Source organism: Pleurodeles waltl, chromosome 9 (assembly GCF_031143425.1).
Source record: "Pleurodeles waltl isolate 20211129_DDA chromosome 9, aPleWal1.hap1.20221129, whole genome shotgun sequence".
In the NCBI taxonomy this organism is placed as follows: domain Eukaryota; kingdom Metazoa; phylum Chordata; class Amphibia; order Caudata; family Salamandridae; genus Pleurodeles; species Pleurodeles waltl.
Window position 1 is genome coordinate 428,910,857 of NC_090448.1, and position 22,422 is coordinate 428,933,278.

At 45.9% G+C, this 22,422-nt stretch overlaps 1 protein-coding gene across 4 annotated transcripts in view; it reads left to right on the plus strand.

Moving 5' to 3' along the window:
- SIPA1L3 (signal induced proliferation associated 1 like 3) overlaps nucleotides 1-22,422 on the plus strand; it is a 635,337-nt gene that overhangs the window by 356,650 nt on the left and 256,265 nt on the right. The gene's annotated exons all lie outside the window — the stretch shown is intronic.

A 22,422-nucleotide genomic window follows, 5' to 3' on the forward strand; every position in this document is an offset into this window, starting at 1 on the left:
GACCTGAGTGCAAAGAAATCAAAACTTTAAAGACTGTGTTTCACTAACGATGTATTGTTTAAATAGCACAGCCTCAAAGTATTAGCAGAGTTCTCCCCATTATGCAGCTTCATTACTAAATTACCATGCTCCACTTCTTGGGGTTTTAGTATACCCAAGATAAAAGGCCTATTTGGAATGTCCAAAGGTGGAATCAGGCTTACCTTATTCCGGCTGTATAGTTGTTTAAAAGAATATACTTGAAAATGAGCATTATGGCTAGTCCTGGCTGGGTGCAGACGACCTTGTCTTTGGTGTGCCCGCTGCGTGTATGTAGTGGCAAACCTTTACTTGGCCATATAGAAGAGGGCTGTAAGAGACGGAAAGCACACTTCTGTTATCGGACTATAACTTCTTCCTGAAGGATAATTCTCAGCCCAGAGTCCTCACCTTTTGAATAATTCCCAGGCATCAGATTGGATCAGGAAATTTTCAGAGCCGTTCTCATGTGCTCCACTAATTGGCATCCTGTTGTTCCAAGCTGACATTGTTCCACTCTGGAAGTGACAAGTGTAGCTGCATGTAAGCACCTCTCATGAGAGCTGACATCGACGCCTTTCTGAGCCTTCCTTTCAGATGCGGATCTGGAGCTTCTCCCTGGTCTGTGACCAGATTGTTTTTGACAAAATGCTCTCCGTTGTGCAATGAAAATTTCACCATCTAAAAACACAGGTCTCGAACCACACTGGGGCTGTCGCAAACCGATGTCTGTGACGAACCTCACGACATCTGTTTGTGGGACTTGTGGTTGGACCACAACTCCCAAAGCCTGCATCCACTCTCCACAGATGAACTTAAAGGCTATACGAGAACACAATGCCAAGCTCCGCAAAATCAAACACAAGAAGACTCCATGTCATGTTGTTTCTGTGGTACGTTGTCGTCTTCGTGGAAATCTTCAGGTAAGTCAAAGAAAAAACACAAGAAATCCAGGCGGGATAAGGCCCCTTCTCACCACTCTAAAACTCCATAGAGGACCCAAGGAGGTCAATGTGCCTGATGGTCTCATTCCGGATCTCAATCGGAGCAGGTTCAGTGTCTCACCCCCCCCCTCCCTCCCCCCCACCCAATTCCCTGAATTTGCAGGCCCGTTGGTGACATCGTTTCAAGTAGAGGCTGGGAGAGAGGCCATGTTGTGCATTTTCAGGCCCCAATGATCCACAGGGGCCATAGTCAGATTTCAGCCGATGGGTCTGCCCTAAGTGCCTTCTGTGCCCCTTGAACCTACATTAGATTCTGGCGCCATTCCCTGCACCGGTTTCACTTTTGTCAACACCAATTCAGATGACTCCTGATGAGCCTATATAGCCTCTTGTGCTATCCACCTCTGCGTTAAAACTGACATGACCTCAACACACGTTGCACTCGGCACCGCCTGGCACATAATTTCCAACAATTGTTCTGAATCTGATACCTTGCCCTTACCACATGATAGGGCCCAACTTTACATAATGTTTTTGACACTAATTTTGAGAATAACCACTATGAAAACTGAGTTGATTGTCAACCAATATGACAAAGACAACTAGCATAAAGAGCTTCAGGATGCCAGTTGACTTGACACTTCCCCTATCACTGGTCCTGTGTCTCCCCCAGGTCCTACTACAGAGTAAGGTTCTTTTCTCTGTAGTGATGCACAAAGGCAACTGAGATGTTCGATCTGCAATTGCGAACCATGGAAGTGAAATTTCCGGAAGCTTGCCCCATGCTGTACAATCAGCATGAAGTCACCATGTGGCGTGTCAGAGGGTGTTACTACTTCCTGCAGCTCGAGTAGATTTTCTACCCAAGTGGCAGCTTTCTTAGTTCGAGCGGCAGCTCACTCAGAACAAGCAGTAGCGACTTGCCACAACTGCCCGCGTTGAGAAATCTCGCCGGGAGGCAGTGTAGTACTCAGGTTTTCTCTCTTGTCAACTTAACGTTGGCGAGCTGCGCGCAGGAAAAAACTCCACCACGCAGCTGTTTGCAGAGTTTGTCTAGAACTCCAATGTCCAAGCAGAGTGGCTAAAACTCTGCAAATTCTACCGGAGGAGCGGTGTTTACTGCCCATCCCTGTTTGAAATATTATGATATTGTCCAAAGCAAAACGTCATGTCACAGTTCCTATAGGGAAACAATATAAGCAAACAGTGAGTCAGATGGTGTTTCATTCGGAACATTCTAAAAAAAATAGTACGTATTTTTGACTAGCTCACCCAAATGCATGCAAAATTAGATTAAGAATGCCAATCCCTCGACATTAAAAGAGTTTAGGATAGTGACATATCCGATTTTGGGGGCCAACTGGGAGAAGTTTCATTATGAATATTTAAAAAAAAAAAAAAAAAGGAAATGGGGTCATGCTGACGAGTACTCGACCATCTGAAGCATCTACCTTCCAGTTTTCATGGCCCCAAAATGAGGGCTGTCCCTCTTTTGAAAATAACTACTTATTTTACCCCACTCTTTCTATTACCCACTAATATGAACTTTCCATTATGGAAATGAACATTGCATTTTTTTTTTTTTTACTTTTCAGCAAGGCTCACTTCAAAAAGACATAATTGAGGCAGTTTTTTGTTTTGCTTGCTTCTTTGTAATCATTGTCAGGCGTTTTGTTAATGCAGCAAAGATCAGGCTTACAAAATGCAATATTTGTTAACTATCATGAAGGAAAGTTTTAGTTCCATTAAGGCCACATAGGCGGGAATTATGCATAAACTCTGTTCACTTTATTTGGCTCAGCAGCCTATAAACTTAATGAAACATCCAAAAAACTATCTGGGAGTGTATTTCCCATGAGTCCTAACATAAAGAACGTTCCACCAATGATGACGCATCCTCTCCGTGTAAAGCAACCCACAAGGAAAAACACTTCCTCTTTCTTCCTGCTATCTCTGAACTCCAGTAACATTCCTTTACTCGCAATCCTATTTCTGATCGGATCTCAAAAGAAGGACTAGCCATGAGTTACCTCAGTCCTAGCGACTGCTACACAGGCAGACATAATTGCCATTTGACCAGCACCCACTGTAATCAACCATACAGCAAAAGTTTGTTTCTAAAGTAACTTTATTTTATTTTTGAACAACCATAGAGTAGACAATGACATATAAATCACTGTCCAGGCACGTACTGAACAAATACAGGTAGCACAGATGGCCTGATTACAGAGCGTACATTCAGAGTGGCAGCTGTACAAATGTGAAGCAAAGCACGGCAAGGGCAGAAACACTCCCCAGACCTTAGCCCACATAGCCCTTCACTCCCAGCCGAGGGAACTGAATATTATTTTCTTTCCACAGTGTCTGTGGGACAGGGTCCAACAGACCATATTCACTAATCCACACACTGGCCATCACATTGGGCAGTACACACATCGAGCCGTACTGGGGGCTACACCCCTTGCTATGAGTTAGTTCCCCCCATTATTACTTTACCCTCACCTGTGCTATCGATCTCGGCATTCCCTGTCCGGGCCAGAAAAGCCTTATCGGGCCCCCAAATACACTTCAGGTAGTTACGGACCGGCATCGGATCATGGTACACGTCACAATATGCCTTGTCCACATGCCATCCCTTTAGCATCAAGAGCAGTTCCTTTGCCAAACATATCGCTATTCTACACTTCACGAGTAATAGCCCCAGGGCTACTAAACACATAGTGGACATCAGGATATCCCTGTTGTAAACCATGAGCGCCAACAGTGGGGCGACTCAATTTTCTCGCCTATTATCTCCTGCAGCTACCCCAGTACTGTGTCCCAATAGCGCTGCATCACTGGACAGAACCATATTACATGGGCAAAACCCACCCCTTCTTCTCCACAACAAAAGAAGCAAGAACTGTCCTTCAAGCCTTAATGGAACTGGCTAGCCAGAGTATAGTACACCATATTGAGGTATTTAAAATGTATTAACCGATGCTGGCTATTCAGGGATATGAACCTGATTGAACAACAATAGGTCTACTGTTTATCACTAACGATTATTCTTAGGTTCGCTTGGCAGTCCAGCCTAACTTTAGTTAGTCCCAGCTGCAGTGCTTCTTGAGAGCATGCATACAGCTTTGCTATAATGCAACGAGTCATTGCCGTCTCCAGCATAAATGTTAAAGCTGGCAACTCAGGAGGTTCCAGCAAGCCCTACCCCAGCAATTTGCACATCGTATGTCACACCCTATAGTAATGAAACTGAGCCATGACACTGTGCTTGTCACCCTGCACACTCACCTGCTCCCAGCTACGAATCACCCTGTCCTTGAAGAAATCGCCAGCGTAACTCAGTCCCAGCCCCTATAATGCACCTGCAGCCACCCCTCTCCTGTCCCAGGGGACATGCCATGCACTTGTCCAGCCACACCCACAATGAGCAAAGTTGTAGTCCAGTTTGCAGCTCAGTGAGTGACTTCCAAGAGCATGGTGTTGTATTTAAGGAATCAAAGCTATTGTAGTGTCGCGCTGGCTTGTCGAACAATACCTTGGGCAATGAAAGGGGGTTGCGGCATCTCTCTCAAGCCACAAGTGAGGTAGGTTACTTGTGCCATGCAACCATTACTGGGAAAATTTACAATGCGCAACTCTGTAGTGTGCTTCCGGGGACCAGGGCATTCAACCCACTCCTGGCATAGGGGAGAACTGTTATATCCAAGCTCACGTAAGCCTGCTTCCTTGACCCAAGCTAACATAAAAACTGCATTTGACCGAATCAAACGCTTTTTCAATGTTCAGAAACACAGCTGTAGCCTGCACATCCGAGTCGATAAGAGAGATTGCGCTGAAGAGGATTCTAAGATTGTATATTAATGATCGACCTTGTTTAACCTTGGCCTGTTCCGGGACAACAATGTCCAGGAGCAGAGGCACCAGTCAATTAGCTAATATTTTTGCAAACATTTTCGTCTCTGTGCTTAACAGTGACAGAGGTCTATAGGACGAGCAACAGACTCTGGGCTAGCCCTGCTTTACGAGAGTGACCAGAAGAGCCTCACACATCTTAGGTGCCATGCAGCCCTCCTTTACCATTTCTTTGTAAAGGGTGACCAGGTGTGGAGCAAGTTTGGCCAGGTAGGCCTTATAAAAAATGAACATCAGCCAATACGTGCGTGGCACTTTCCCCATTAGCATGTTCTTCAGCCCTGTCACAATCGCTGTAGGGTGGAGCGGGGCCAAAATGTGCTTCCTATGCGCTGCCGTCAGCCACTTCATTGTGATATGGGCAAGATAGTCCGCTGTGGCCTTTTCGTCATGTGAGAGGTGCAACACATACAGCTCTGCACAACAACGGCAGAAACGATCTGGCTCCTGCCCCGCTGTACAAAGGGGCACCCCATGCTCTAACATCATGTCATTCTCAATTCGAGGCAACAGGAGTGCAGCCAGCATAGCGCCAGGCTGCTTGCCCTGTCCATAAACCCTTGCAGTCACATACCTTGTGGTACTCCTCCAACTTAACCTTAGTACTGCCTAACACACTGTGCTCAGCTGTCTCTCTGTGCGATTCTTGTAAGCCTGCTACTTTTGCCTCAACTGTTACAATCGGCCCGTAGTGACCTAAGCATGCTGTAACTCCCTCCCCAGCCCCAAGAAATAAACTTCAAAGGCCTCCCAGACTGTTGCAAAGAACCTATATTGGTTAAAATATTCGTCTTTCACCTGCACAAGCTCTTCCCAAGATACTGCATCCAGAAGACAGTAAGGCAGGAACCGCCCCGCAAACGCAGGGGCAGGGGCAAATGCAGCGCCCTTAACACCGGTGAGTGATCTGAATATGTGTGCGGTAAGTGTGCTTACCTCTGGACTTGGCACGAGACTGATACATTAGCCAGTTATCTATACATGTGAGAATATCATGCACTATGTATTAATGGGTTTAGCCCGCACTTGTGGGGAACTTGTGGCACCAAACATGAAGCAAGCCACACTTCTCTGCAATCTCATTAAGGGCACGAGCCGCAGTCGAGGGCTACCTATGTGGACCATTAAAGTGATCCCGGTCAGGGAATAAAACTCAGTTGAAGTCTCTACCTCACAACTGAGGCAAGTCCACACACCGAACGAGTTGAGCGCGCAAATTCTGATAAAACTGTGGGTCATCGTAATTAGGGCCATACACCAACAAGCAAGCAGAGCAGCCAAGTCATCCCTATAGCAGTGCACCACCACATTCCTGCCACTTGGGTCCACACACACCTCCTGTATTTTAATTCCAGAGCCATGCCAAACCCAGATAAACATGCCACAAGCCTGTGTAGTAAAGTCCGCTGCAAAGCAGGCACCCTGCATGCAGCGCTGCATGAGCAATCTGATCCCAGGAGCAAGTTGTGTTTCTTGCAGTATAGCAACATCAGTACAATGCAGCTGTAAGTATGCTACCACTTTGCACACCTCTCTGCGGTCATTCAGCCGCCCTGACATTTCAGGTTAGTAACTTCAACAGCGATGGACTCCTGGCATCCCCACACGACTCCACGTACCTTCAGCCACCATCGTGCAACTCAAAATGCCAATACCAAACATATTGCGGAGCTCGCTAGGCATGTGGGCCTTTCCAGTGCGCAATTCATGGTTATGTTAAACAAAACCTACCCCTTCCCACACTGTGATCCTCGGCAATACACACAGCATTGCACTTCCCTCCTCTATCCCACCCACTGCCCATCCAACATAACCCCGAACTAAACATTGTGGAGCACACATGGGGACAGACGTTTCCCTGCCGATTGCATAGTGTGCGCTTGAACATGTAAACAACAAATGTTAATTAACGGGTACCCTAGCCGCTGCCACTTGGTCTCCCTTTGCAGTGTTGACATAACACTAGGGCCACACGGAACACCAGTGGAGTGCCAAACCGCCCTGCCTAAGCAGCATGTATCACTTGACATACTTAACACATATTCGTCCCCGTCAGGCCATCTACAGACAATTTTCAGAGTCTTCACCCCTGCCACCTCGATTACCTGTCAAGTATGTTAGTAGCCTACAGCCACTCATCCACTGAACAGTGGGTGATTGCTACTCGACTAAGGGTCATAGAGGTATAGTTTGAGTGCAGATAACTAGTCCATATGGCACAGGTGGTACTGATTCTGCTTATCCAAGTCCTGCAACGCCTCTGGCTCTACTTCATCTGACCACAGTAAAGAACCGCCGAGCCCTCGCGGTTGCGCACTGCTTCAGGAACTGATGCAGCTGCTTATGATCGCCAAAGATTTTTGCTTCCCATTCACGATCACCCGCAGGCGAGGGTGGTAGAGTAATGGTGTACTCCAGGTGCACATTCTGCAGCTTACACTTGGCTGGTATACCTCCACGCCCCCTGTACCTGCTGTGTGAATTCCGGGAAAAGCAACAACTCTGCATCCTCATGTCAGAGCACCTTTGGCTCCCCTGCCTTGTGGAGAGCTGCATGCCAGGCCCTGTAATTCAGTAGCCTTGCTATGATTGGGCGAGGTCTCGTCCCAGCACTGGATGCAGCGCAAGGGAGCGGTGGATGTGCTCTACCACAAAAATTTCTGAAAAAGTCTTACGCACTTGGAGATATATAAGGAGTTGGGCCACATACTTCGTTGCCAATGTTCATGGACCCGGCCAAAACCTACTATCCTGAGATTGTTACAGCGTGAACTAGCTTCAAGATCCTCCGCTTTAGGCTGCAAGGTGGGAAGCGCCTTGTTAATCATTTTCTGGGATGCTGAAGCAGTGATCTGTTCATCCTTAACCTCTGACACATGCCTCTTCACCAGGTAGGGTCCCGGCGTGCTTGCCCAGAGGCTCTCACATCTGACCCATCTGGAAGTACAGTGCGTCGATCCTGCCATCAATTTTGGTGAGGCTGTGTTACACAGTGGATACGATTTTCCACAGTTTGCTGCCCTTCTCTGGCTCGGACGGGTCCTGCTCAGTCTCCGACAGAGTTGCGCCATCATCATGGGTATTGGGGTTTTTCTGTAGCTCAAACTGCATCTTGGGCTGAATCTTATCTGTTTTGCCGCTGATGAAAAGCTGCCAAGCCTGGCCATGGCAGAGGTTACTTAGTCAGTCAGGCTCTACGGGGAGCAAATCAGCGAATGGGCCTCATGTCCGAGTGGTCAGGGCCAATCAGATCTCCTGCCACCAATGTCCCTTCAGCCACCTGAAGCAGGCAACAAAGCAAATCTGGTGCTTGGTACCGCGCCTCCTGCTCTTTTGTACTCCTCACTGCAGAAAACGGGGCCTCCAATCCACTGGGGCAACCCACGTGTCTTCCTCCTCTGTCTGTGTTGAACCACTGGGGTTTGTCTGGGTCCCACAACTGTGGTGCCCTCTCACTGCCACCTCAGAGTGACCAGCATCACCGAAGTCCCTGAGTCACTGCCGGGCATCACTCATCCCGCACCAGAACAGCCCTGTCCCCAAAGCCAGTTTTACTCACCAGCACGGCATGAGTGTATCAGCTCTACCATCTCTGCACGGATCTGCTGCACCATGTGGCTACTCACCCCTGCAGGTCTCTGGCGGAATAGGCCACCCCTGTGGCCACACTGTTCCCGCTGTGGCCGGCTGCCCCCTGCCACTCAGTCTACGGCCCTAGAGCATCAAATTGATGATGCTCCTCCTCGGGGGGACCCTGGGCCACCCCACAGCATGCTGCAGTGCTCTCAGCAGGCCTGCACTGTCCACAGGGCAGTATTAATCCACACCAGTGCTGATGCGGCACACAGGATCACTCCAGCCTCAAACGCTGCATACAGGCCTCCCTTCCTCTCCGAGTCTGGCTATCCTACGCATGCTGACATGCAGCCCTGGATGCAGGCCATCAGTCGCTCCTGTAATGGACACAGGCTGTGTCCCCCTCACATCACTTTAGACAGTAGTGGATCGGGCCCCTCACTGCCAACAAGGCCCTGGAGACTTAGCCATCATGCCTGGTATGGTGCTTACCCCTCATTGAGGAGCCCGCACGGCCATCACACCAGCCTGGCCTTGTGGTCACCGCTGATTGGCATTCATGGGGACCGCCTGCAGCATTTTCCAGCACAATTTCGGCCCGGCGTTGCCACAGACCACATAGGGTGGCAAGTTGTTGGCTGTGGCAGAAACTCAGTGATGCAAAGCACCAGGTTATGCAAGATCATATACAGACCAAGGAACTTGCCTAAATGGCAGCCATCTTCAGGCCGGGCAAGCTCTGCCCCAGAACATAACACAGTTCACACAAGTAAAAATGGAAAAAATAGGTTCCGCCCACCAAATTGAGAGGGGAAAAAAACTGAGTATTGGTGATCCACATGGAAAGATAATCTGGTCCTCCTTGTCGTTTATAGATTTGAAACTTTCCTTTAAGATAGCTAGGAAATTTTGTATTCTGTCTCCGGACTGGAGGCTTCAGATTATGCAAATAAAAAGCTTGTTTGACCACCAGTGGTGCTACTACCATCAAAAGTTTGAAACTGCATTTCCTAAAGGTGGGCTTTGAAGTCCAGTCCCACCGCCTTCAAATATTTCCTTGAGATGGGGCACCCAGAGTATGCACCTAGGTAAGCCAGAGCACCTCTGGCAGAGTTCGCCCCAAAGATGGGGACATCATTGCTTACTTCATTCAGAATCCAACAAACACACCTTGCAGTTGTCGCCCGGTAAACCAATTTAAACAGTTAGCAGTGAGGAGCTGATTGGGACTCAGAGGTCTGATCCTCCTCTGTTACACTCTAATAGACTGAATTTCTTGATCTATTGTGGCCTTTTCCATCTGTGAGAATACAAAACAACGGGCTCTTCTACTCTGTTGGGGTTCCAAAAAATAATATTTAAAAAGTCCTTTATACCTTGCAACACCCAGTGTTGTGGAAGAAACCTGTCATCCTTCCCCCCTACCTTTAGTTGGGAAGAACTGATGCCTGACCTTTTTCTGCTTCTTTGCCGCCATGGCAGCTGCTAGCACCTTGTGTGAGGGGAAAAAACAAAGCTTTACACTGTGATTTCTTGAATTGTGCCCTCTGGAAGGCTTGGTAGAAGGTTCGACCAGTTGAGTGTAGCTTAGCCTTTGGCCTGCACCCGTGCCCCGTCACCTAGTGACTTTTTACCTACTTAGCTTACTCTGTTTTATTCCATTTATTTTATTTCCTTTAGCTGACTGCCATTGTTTATATTTTTAAAAAATGGTTTGATTTGCATTATCAATGCCAATTCTGAAAAGGCGGCAGTATCAGCGTCATGATCAGTGATGTACAAAGGTATTGTCATCATGTCCCTTTCTCACTCATATGTGATAGGAACATATGATGCACTTGTTGGGGATTGTTTATGTAATTGCCACCACAAGTCTGCCTCCTTAGCAGTTGTTTAGGAACTAACCTGCATCAGGCAACCTACATGATCTGTATAAATACATCTCACATGGACAAAATCACTAGAGGGGTTCCAGGTGCCATCTACACTGCACGTCACCTTGTTGCAGAACTCAGCCTTTGTGTCACCACAGAGTCTGACCTAGAGTCCTCATTCCAAGGTAACTAGGGTTGGGGGGCACTTCTCATGGACATGGTACTGGCAGATTAGGTTTATCATACCTAGCTCTCATTAGGTTAGAGATTAGGTTATTTTTGCTTGGAATTTGATATCTCATGTTTTTAAGATGGTGAGGTTTTTTTTTTATATTCACAACACTCATCTTCACAATTTTGCTTTTATTCCTGTTTATTATCCTAATCATTGCAGCACATTAATTTTATTGTAGATTGCAGTAATTTCAATAAACTTATTGAAAACTCCTTTATTGCCTGTGTGTGACTGAGACTTTTTGCTTACGAGGGAAAAGGGTAACTTCTTTTCCACCATGACTTCCCTGAGATGTCTCATCTAGAGTTCATGCGTAAGGCTGCCAGAAATCACCTTTGTTTTCTGAGTTTTGGTGAGGTACTGCTTGTGAGCCAGAAGGGTTGGGCCGGCAAGTTGCGACTTGTTGTAGGAGTTACTCAGTTGCCTACAAACAAAAGTGCTGTTGTCCCTACACCAGCAGTCTCGCTTTGGAGTGAGAGTCCAGCTACGACATTGGGACAGCCTCTGTAAGGGTATGGTTAGGATCTAATTCAACCTGGTGCCTCCTAAGGACTGCTTTGCCATTTTAAAAATGCCTGTCAAAGGGAGGAGATCTTGCAGGCCTTTTGACCTTCATTTTCCCCTGGTTTATTGCAATCATTGGAGGCTCCACATGTCACATGAGTGCCCAACTTTGCCCCAGTGGGGGTTTTATAGCACAATTAGAAGCTAGCTGTAGGTTTAGTGGAGGGCCCCAGGGCACTAGACACTGCCCTTTGAAGGAATATGTCTGCTGCAAACTCCTCATCTAGAGAACTTACTGGTGACTCCACGTCCTAATACTCAATTTCCCCTCTAGCATATGCCATAGTGTTTAGGTGTCACGTAGAAAATATGTTCACTGGTACCAAATACCTGGACTAAATATAATTATAAAAGTCTGATCACAGGGCTTTTGCTGGGTTAATCCTCCGCACACAACATAAGTTGTGCCTACACTGGCCACGTGCTTGGATATTCTGCCCAAATGCTGTTTAGGATAGTATCTAATAGACTCCTTAACAAGACCGTCAGGGCTTAGTAAGGGAAAATGCTCAAACGTAAAGGAACAAACACATAACCCTGCAGGGACTGGTCAAAACGTACACAGATCCTGCTACATCTCTGCCATTCTGTGGAGACAAAGAGTTGCCTGATTGTGAGACACGCCGCTCTGGAGAGGTGTACCTACTCTCACTCTCTAGTGACATGTGTGTGTCACTAAACAGCACAGGCCCCACAATCGCATTGACGATCAGTGGAGAGGAAAACACTCCTGTGGCAAACGTGCCTAAAGAGAGCAGCCTTAAAGCTAAACTCTTGTGTAGACACAAACATAAGGCTGTATGGTATTGGCAAGTCTTAGGTCAAAGTCACTTTGATAGCAAGGATTGAAAAATCAACTAAAGTGCTCTGCTTTAGAAACATTGACCCTAGTAAAACCAAAACAAAGTTGTAAATTATAACACACGTCTCTCATGGTTAAACCTCATGAGGAAAAGCAGTTATCTAGCTGCTGCGCAGCGATGAATGAGGAAGTGCTTTTCCTTGTGGACTGCTTTACGTGATGTCTTACGTGGAGAGGATGATCCATCACTGGTGGACTGTTCTTTATGTTTGGACTCATGGAATATGTGGTCTCAGATGGTTTTTGGATGCTTCAATAGCAGTTAATGGGCTGATGAGCTGCTTGAAGTCAAGAAAGGTTATGTATAATCCAAAGCCTCCAGTCCTTACATAGAATTTCAAAATATGCCCTCTGTCTCAAACACTTACAAGACTTCCATTCTTACCCCATTGTTAACAAGAGTAGATCAATGAGATGTGGAATCATGACGTACAAGGAAAACTTTCTAGTATCATACTATTTATTCACTGTTCTAAAGGTTCCCATGCCAAAATACTAAATCACCCCATGAATCATTAAGTCTTTGCTAAATCCTTCATGAAGGTTGTTGAAGCTTAAGGTAAATCAAGCGCTGATCAAATCTGTTCGCAAGGATTGCTGGCAGCAGTGTACCTGCTTGATTGTAGGTAAGAGGACCCTCCAGCCAAATTCCTGGTAATGGTTTTGGTCAGCAGTCCTTGGATACTGAAGTTGTTTGTGGTCACATCTCTAGGAACGGCCCATCTCTTTAATAAAAAAAGAATCAGGACTTGTCATGACATTAAAAGTTCTATTTATCTGTTCCTGTTGATAAAGCTGGTGATGTCTAATGTGTAGCTTAGGATACTGAAAGTGTATGGAAGAATTAAATCAAAGCAGTTTCTTTAATGTAGTACACAGTGCTCAGTAAATTCAGTATCTTTTTTTGGTTAACTACTTGATGAATAATAGACAAACAAAAGCCTGCTAATAGCATTATTTCAAGGCTATGCTGTTGTCAACTCGTATACCTTCCTCATCCTGTTTAGATCGTGAGCAATATACCCTATCTTTTTTGGATATGAAAAGTTGTTCAACCCTGTCTGCTGGGCCTACATGAGGCCGGGTATTCACTAGAATGGGAGTGGGCCCCAAATACACCGCCTGGGTTGAATTACCTGTACACAGAACCGATGGTAAGCGTCTGAATGGGTCGCATAGTATCAGAGGAGTTTCACTTACAGCGAGGTTCCCAAAAGGGCTGCCCCTTGTTCGCCCCTAATCGTCCTGGCGATGGAGCTGGTGGCATGTAGACTACGACAAGTGTTGCACGACTGGGGTTCCAAGTGGTTCTGGCAACGCATGTAGTGTCATATGTGGATGACCCTATGGTATACTTGTGCCAACCGGACATATCGGCTTTGATTATGTTGCATGTGCTCAGTGAGTTCGGAGAGCTCTTGGGATCACTTGTGAATTGCTCGAAGTAGGCATTATTCCTAGTGGGGCAGCTGAAGGGGATGGAGCTTGAGCTCCCTGCGGCAGGCCTCCCCTAGAAGACAGATGCCACGCGTTACGTAGGCATGCATATTGCATTCACCAGTGCCACACACTAAATATGGGCTAAACACTCGCCAACCTCCGCCCGCACATTTAATTTTGCAATACTCTATAGATAAAGGTGTTAGTGCTCCCTTGATGTTCATGGCACTATGTCTGAGATTACCCAAGGTTTTTGCCAGGTAATGGACCTCCTCTTGCTCGATCTGCTCAGAGCTGGAAGGAGACCTAGCATGAGTGTGGCCACTCTTAAATTGGAATGGAACAGAGGTGGCATGGAGTTACCAGACCTAGAGATGTACTACTTTGTGTCACACCTCCAACACTGTGCACTGGTTTGATACGACCCAAGTTGGGAGCTATCCCTACTATCGTTCATGTACAGTGACCACAACCTGGGGGCTTTACTACTATGCGGTACTGAGACACCCGAGAATATGCCTGATCAGATTGGTATGCAGACTCTGGGAGCAGGCAGGGTGGGGAGTGCTCTGTAGAATGCCTTTTGCACCGAATTTGGAAATATGGACAATCTTGCCATTCACGCAAATAGCATGGTTGATGGCCATAGACTGATGGCAGGATGAGGGTGGTGCCACACTAGTTGATCTGTACCCGACAGGTCGCTTCGGTACATAACACGACTGCAACTGACACATTTAATTTGGGATGTGGGCAGTTCCTTTAATACGCCAAATCACTGCCACAGCACGAGGCATCTGGCCAGGGTTCCCTGAGGTCCCAGAACCCACTCAGAAACTTATCACTCTACTGGCGATGATGGGAGGTCGAAGACTCATTACTCACCTATACCGAGCCTTCTGAGTTGACATGCCACAACACTCCCCAAAGATCGAGGACACATGGCTCCAGAAATGTGACTTTCCCATCACATTGGCAGAATGGACTAACAGAGAGTAAATTCTTGATTTAAACTAATCCAATGCAACATAATCCATGTTGCGTACCTCTCCCTATTACATACTATTTTCCCTGACAGAAACCCTGGGTATGTGCACTGCGAACATGGAACAGTAGTTTCCTTCTTGTTGTGTCGAATTGTCCTCAAATGTAACTTCGGACATCACCTTCTCAGTTTTCTTTGACACTGCTTCCCCAAAAGAACAACTTTTTTAGACCTCTACATGACCCTTGGGATTTTTTTAATTTAGGAGAGCCCCTTTCTCTGGCACATAACCTAGCATTCTCACATCTAAGGTGCGTGGGTTAATATCTGTAGTTACACTTTTGCTAGCTGTGTAAATATATATATATATATATATATATATATATATATATATATATATATATATATTCAATGGCATGTGTAGCTGCAGATACACATGCTGTGCACTGTTCCTGCCATCTAGTGTTGGGCCCGGACTGTTAGTTGTTTTTCTTCGAAGAAGTCTTTTCGAGTCACAGGACAGAGTGACTCCTCCCTTTCGGCTCCATTGCGCATGGGCGTCGACTCCATCTTAGATTGTTTTCTTTCCGCCATCGGGTTCGGACATGTTCCTCTTCGCTCCGTAATTCGAATCGGGAAACCTTAGAAAATCATCAAAACCTGTCGGTATTGTTTGCGTTCGGGACCGGTTTAGTATCAATACATCGGCACCGACAACAAGACCGCTTCGGCGGCCCTTCGGGGCTTCTGCAATTAACCAAGGCCTGGTCGGCCCGACAACGCCCGTCGTCGAAGACTCATGGACCGGACCCCCTTCCGTTTCTGTCTGACGTGTCACGCCAAGTATCCTTATACAGACCAGCATCGGGTCTGTAACCTGTGTTTATCACCCGAACACAGAGAGGATACTTGTGAGGCCTGCAAAGCGTTTCGATCCAAGAAGACCCTCAGAGATAGACGCGCAAGACGGTTACAGATGGCGTCAAAGCCGACACAACACCTCAACGTCGAGGAAGAAGAAACTAGAATATCCATTCAGGGTTCGGACTTGGATGACTCCGGGGATCGGCCATGGACGGCGGCGCAAAAAGTGAGTACACCTGCCCTGTCCCACACCCAAGGACAGATAAAAAAACAAAAGGGCTCGGGAACGCCACTGCCGGAAGGCCATGGCTCGACCCAAAGAAAACGCGATGACCAAATGACATCTGCACCGAAAAAGGCCAAAATATTGCCTAAGACTTCCTATTTAACACTCTGGCATCCACGCATGCATCGTACCAAAGCCTGCCAATGTTACCGGGCATGCTTAAACATGCACAACAGGTTTTCCAAGAACCAGTAAAAGGGAGAGCCATCACGCCAAGGGTCGAGAAAAAATATAAACCGCCCCTGTCAGACCCTGTGTTTATTACACAACAGCTCCCTCCGGACTCCGTTGTAGTGGGGGCTGCAAGAAAATGGGCAAATTCAGTCATCAGGGGATGCGCCACCCCCTGATAAGGAAAGCCGTAAGTTCGACGCAGCAGGGAAAAGAGTGGCATCACAAGTGGCCAAATAGTGGCGTATTGCCAACTAACAAGCCCTCCTTGCCCGCTACGGCAGAGCACATTGGGACGAGATGCAGGACATTATCCAACATCTACCGAAAGAGCATCAAAAACGTGCCCAACAAGTGGTGGAAGCGGGACAGGCCATCTCAAACAACCAGATCCGCTCTGCACTAGACTCTGCTGATACGGCGGCACGGACTGTCAATACAGCAGTCACCATTAGAAGGCACGCATGGATGCGAAGTTCTGGGTTTAAACCAGAGATACAGCAGGCGGTATTGAATATGCCTTTCAATCAACACCAGCTATTCGGGCTGGAGGTGGACACCGCAATAGAAAAAATGAAAAAGGACATGGCCAAAGCCATGGGCGCGCTCTACTCCTCTCAATACAGGAGAACATTTAGGAAACCACAGTTTAGGGGAGGGTTTAGACACCAGCCCTAAGAACCATCCACCTCCCAAACAAAACCCACTTATCAGTCTCAGTACCAGAGGGGGGTTTCGTGGTTCCTACAGAGGACAGTTCCCAAGAGGAAGAGGGAAATTTCAGCCTGTCAAGCAAACCCCTAGTAGCAAGCAGTGACTTCAATGTCACACTTCCCCAACACACATCAGCAGTGGGGGGGAGATTAACAAAATACCACAACAATTGGGCACACATTACCACAGACACATGGGTTCTATCAATTATCCAACATGGTTACTGCATAGAATTCACAAAATTCCCTCCAGATGTTCCCCCCAAGAACACACAAAATGTCTATACAACACTTAGACCCATTACAAATAGAGGTCCAAGCACTACTAGCACAACAAGCCATATAACTGGTACCTTATTACCAGAAAGGAACAGGGGTTTACTCCCTATATTTCCTTATTCCAAAGAAAGACAAAACGTTAAGGCCTATTCTAGATCTCAGAATGTTAAATCTATTCATCCAGTCAGATCATTTCCACATGGTAACACTTCAGGACGTAGTTCCCTTACTAAAACTAGGGGAATAGATGGCAACACTGGATCTAAAAGATGCGTATTTCCACATACCCATTCATCCATCTCACAAGAAATACCTAAGGTTTGTAATACAAGGCAAACATTACCAATTCAAGGTGTTACCCTTCGGGATAACAACAGCACCCAGGGTATTTACAAAATGCCTAGCTGTAGTAGCAGCTCATATAAGGAGACATCACATGCACGTATTCCCGTATCTAGACGATTGGCTAATAAAAGCCAGCACTCAACAACAATGTCAAATTCACACGCAATATGTAATAGATACTCTACACAAACAAAGGTTTTCTATAAATTACCAAAAATCTCATTTACAACCATCCCAAATACAGCAATACTTGGGAGCAACATTCAACACACAAAAAGCAATTGCCACTCCAAGCCCACAAAGAGTTCAATCGTTTCAAAATGTAAGAGCAAGCATGCAGCCAAACCAACTATACACGGTCAGGCTTGTGATGAAACTACTAGGCATGATGTCCTCATGCATAGCTATTGTCCCAAACGCAAGACAACACATGCGGCCCTTACAACAGTGCCTAGCAAAACAATGGACGCAGGCACAGGGTCAACTCAAAGATCTAGTGTTGATAGACGGCCAAACACACTCCTCACTTCAATGGTGGAACCCTGTAAATTTAAACAAAGGGCGGCCTTTTCAAGACCAGTGCCTCACGCCATTATCACAACAGACGCCTTCATGATTGGGTGGGGAGCCCACCTCAACAATCACAGCATACAAGATTAATGGGACAGTCAACAAAAACAACTTCACATAAATCACTTGGAACTGCTAGCAGTATTTCTAGCACTAAAAGCCTTTCAGCACCTTCTAGTCCACAAACACATTCTTGTCAAAACAGACAATATGACAACAATGTATTATCTAAACAAACAGGGAGGGACACACTTGTCACAACTGTGTCTCTTAGCACAAAAAATTTGGCATTGGGCAATTCACAACAACATTTGCCTGATAGCACAATATATACCAGGCATTCACAATCAGTTAGCCGACAATCTCTGTCGAGATCACCAGCAAACTCACGAGTGGGAAATACACCCCCAGATTCTACAGGATTACTTCTACCGCTGGGGGACACCAAATATAGATCTGTTTGCAACAAAACGCAAAATGCCAAAACTTTGCGTCCAGGTACCCACACCCTCAGTCCAAGGGCAATTCTCTATAGATCAGCTGGTCAGGGATATTTTCTTACGCTTTTCCCCCTCTCCCGCTTATTCCTTTTCTGGTCAACAAACTGAGTCAAAACAAACTCAAACTAATACTAATAGCACCAACGTGGGCTCGCCAACCGTGGTACACCACACTGTTGGACTTCTCAGTAGTACCGCACATCAAACTACCAAACAGGCCAGATCTGTTAACACAACACAAACAACAGATCAGACACCCGAACCCAGCATCGCTCAACCTAGCAATCTGCCTCCTGAAGTCTTAGAATTTGGATATCTAAACCTTTCAAAAGAGTGTATGGAGGTCATTAAACAAGCAAGGAAACCGACAACAAGGCATTGTTATGCTAATAAATGGAAAAGGTTTGTTTTCTACTGCCAGGCAAATCAAATCACGCCGCTAGAGGCCTCCATACAAAACATTGTAAGTTATTTACTACACTTATAAAATGCAAATCTAGCTTTTTCTTTCATAAAAATCCATCTCACTGCAATATCTGCTTATCTGCAGATTAAACATACAAAGTTGCTTTTCAGAATCCCAGTTATTAAAGCCTTTATGGAAGGACTAAAAAGAATCATACCTCCAAGAACACCACCAGTACTTTCATGGAATCTTAATATTGTACTTACATGACTCATGGGTCCACCATTTGAACCCATGCATTCTTGTCAAATCCAATTCTTGACTTGGAAAGTAGCCTTTCTAATAGCCATCACTTCACTACGAAGAGTTAGTGAAATACAGGCGTTTACTATCCAAGAACCCTTTATACAAATACACAAACATAAAGTGGTTCTCCGTACAAATCCACAATTTTTACCAAAAGTCATATCACCGTTTCATCTAAACCAAACAGTTGAACTCCCAGTCTTCTTTCCACAACCAGACTCAGTAGCAGAAAGGGCACTGCATACATTAGACATAAAAAGAGCGCTAATGTATTACATAGTCAGAACAAAAGCCTTTCGTACAACAAAACAATTGTTCGTAGCTTTCCAAAAACCCCATGCTGGTAACCCTGTATCCAAACAGGGCATAGCCAGATGGATAGTTAAATGCATTCAGACGTGTTACCTTAAAGCTAAAAGAGAATTACCCATTACACCAAGGGCACACTCCACTAGAAAGAAAGGTGCCACAATGGCTTTTCTAGGTAATATACCAATGACAGAGATTTGTAAGGCAGCCACTTGGTCTACACCCCATACATTTACTAAGCATTACTGTGTAGATGTGTTAGCAACACAAGCCACAGTAGGACAGGCTGTATTAAGAACATTATTTCAAACAACTTCAACTCCTACAGGCTGACCACCGCTTTTGGGAGGATTACTGCTTTGTAGTGTATGCACAGCATGTGTATCTGCAGCTACACATGCCATTGAACGGAAAATGTAACTTACCCAGTGTACATCTGTTCGTGGCATGTTGCGCTGCAGATTCACATGCGCCCTCCCGGGAGCCTGTAGCCATTTTAGTTGCATGTGAATTGTATATATGTAAATAAATATTCCTTTACTACAAACTATGTACATACATACCTACTCCATTGCATGGGCATCTTTAGTATCCTTATTTTACCAACTCCTACCTCACCCTATGCGGGGAAAACAATCTAAGATGGAGTCAACGCCCATGCGCAATGGAGCCGAAAGGGAGGAGTCACTCGGTCCCGTGACTCGAAAAGACTTCTTCGAAGAAAAACAACTTGTAACACTCTGAGCCCAACACTAGATGGCAGGAACAGTGCACAGCTTGTGAATCTGCAGCGCAACATGCCACAAACAGATGTACACTGGGTAAGTGACATTTTCATATATATATATATATATATATTTATATATATATATAGATATATATATATAGATAAATAGATACCTGCGATAATAGGACAGGACATCTCACACACTTTTCTGTGTCACATGCCTCATGTTATCCCCATCAGAGTACGTGGATACCACTCAGATGGACTCAACCACTTGCAGGGAGTTCATGATAAATTATTTCCTACTGGAAATAAAAAGGAATGCAGATTATAAAAATATCGCAGGGTATACCTAAAAGATAACTTTTAGTGTTTGGGTACACAGGATATGGTTAAAACCTGAAGGTGGGACATTTTTCGAAAAACTATTTTTCGTACATCCTAAGTGAACTGTTCATATGGGGAAACTTAATTTCTTCATTGGAGAGCTCTCCTTCTCAAGTAACTAGTGCGACTGGGGTGCTTCAGTTGACTTATATATGTGGAGCCAGAGCTAAAATGAGCTTTGTCACGTTTCGCTGTATGGGTCTTGCATACACACATTTATTAAAGTTGGACACAGCATTAACTACTAACACCAGGTAGACCACGATTATCACCAGTAGAGGTTGTAGGCGAGTAGGGAATGTTTTTCAAAAGTCAAAATATGTTGTGCAATCTATGCTACAAATTACATCCCACCAAATGTTCAACACACTTTCTCAGAAACGTTCCTCTTTTGAAAGAAAAAGGTTGATTCTTCACCATTTACCATATATATATATATATATATATATATATATATATATATATATAAGATTTCCTAACTGCTTTGAGACTTGCTTCATTTGTATTTGTATAAACTGAACATTCAAATTAGGCACATGCATCATTGATGAGTCTGCTTATGGTAGGCATAGTTGTTGTATGACAGAACCACGCATGCCGGAACAACGCAGTCAGAACCACGACTGCTTCATTTCCACACGTTCCTTTACAACAATTTTCGGTTTAAAAGCATGCATAGTAAATGCATATGTGGAAACGGCATGCATGGTTCAGCCATACAACATGCGGCACTAAACTACCCCCACCCCTAATAACTAAACTACCCTAAGCCCCAAAAAAACCCTCACCCTGCCCATAAAAACTAAACTACCCGACACCCCCACCTGCCCTGAGCCCTAAAACCTTCCCCCACCCCTAATAACTAAACTACCTAACCCCCACCCCAAGCCCTAAAAAATAAACTACCCAACCTCCCCACCCGCCCCTCAAACCTAAACTACCCTGACACCTCCACCCACCCTAAGCTCTATAACCTTTCCTCACCCCTAATAAGTAAACTATCCCTACCCCCCACCCACCCTAAGCCATAAAAAATAAAACTACTACCCATGTACCTCACAGTGTCCTCTCCCAATCCTTCCTCCTCCTGCCCTTTCTTAAACCTTCCCCTGCCACCTAATAAACTACAACACCCCACGCCCTAAAGGAAAAAAAGCTACCCTGTACCCCTGCCCCTAACTAAACTACCAGACACCCCCACCCTCCCCGAGCAATAAAAACCTTCCCCACCCCTAATAACTAAACCACCCGATCCCCGCACCCACCTTAGGCCCTAAAGAAAAAACTACCCCGACCCCCCCCACCTGCCCCATAAAACTAAACTACCCTGACACCCCAACCCGCCCTGAGCCCTAAAACCTCCCCCACCCCTAATAACTAAACTACCCGGATTCCCCCCCACCCTAAGCCCTAAAAAAAAAAACTACCCTGCCCCTCCACCCCTAAAACCTAAACTACCCAGACACCCCAACCTGCTCTGAGCCCTATAACCTTCCCCCACCCCTAATAAGTAAACTGTCCCGACCCCCCCTCACCCACACTAAGCACTACAAAATAAAACTCCCCTGACCCCACCAACCCCTAAAAACATAAACTACCCCGCCTACCCACCCCGCCCCTAATAACTAAACTACCCCGACCCCCCACCCACCTTTAAGCCCTAAAAAAAGAAAAAATCCAACCCCCATCCCTAAAAAAAATAAACTAGCTGATAAGCACTATATCCAAACTCACTTACCTCACAGCGTCCTCTCCCGATCCTTCCTCCTCTCCTCCCTTAAACCTTCCCCTGCCCATAATGAATAAACTGCCCCGTCACCCAACCTAAGCCCTAAAAAAAAAAAAAAAAAAAAAAAAAGCCCCTCACCCCAGCCCCCAAAAAATAAACTACTAAGTAAGCTCTAAAAACGAAACTTCCTGAAACCCCCCCCCCCACTCCTGCCCCTGTTAAAGAAAAATACCCCTCCCCCTAAAACCTAGACCCAACTCTGCCCCAGCCCCACTTACCTCACCATGTTCTCTCCTGAGGTGTCTGCCTTTTTCTGTGCCTTAACCAGGCATATGTGTAGTTTCGCACATGCGGGGTTAAGGCACATAAAAAGGCAGTCGTCGTACCAGCAAGCGTTATTATGCTTGCGTGGTAAATGTC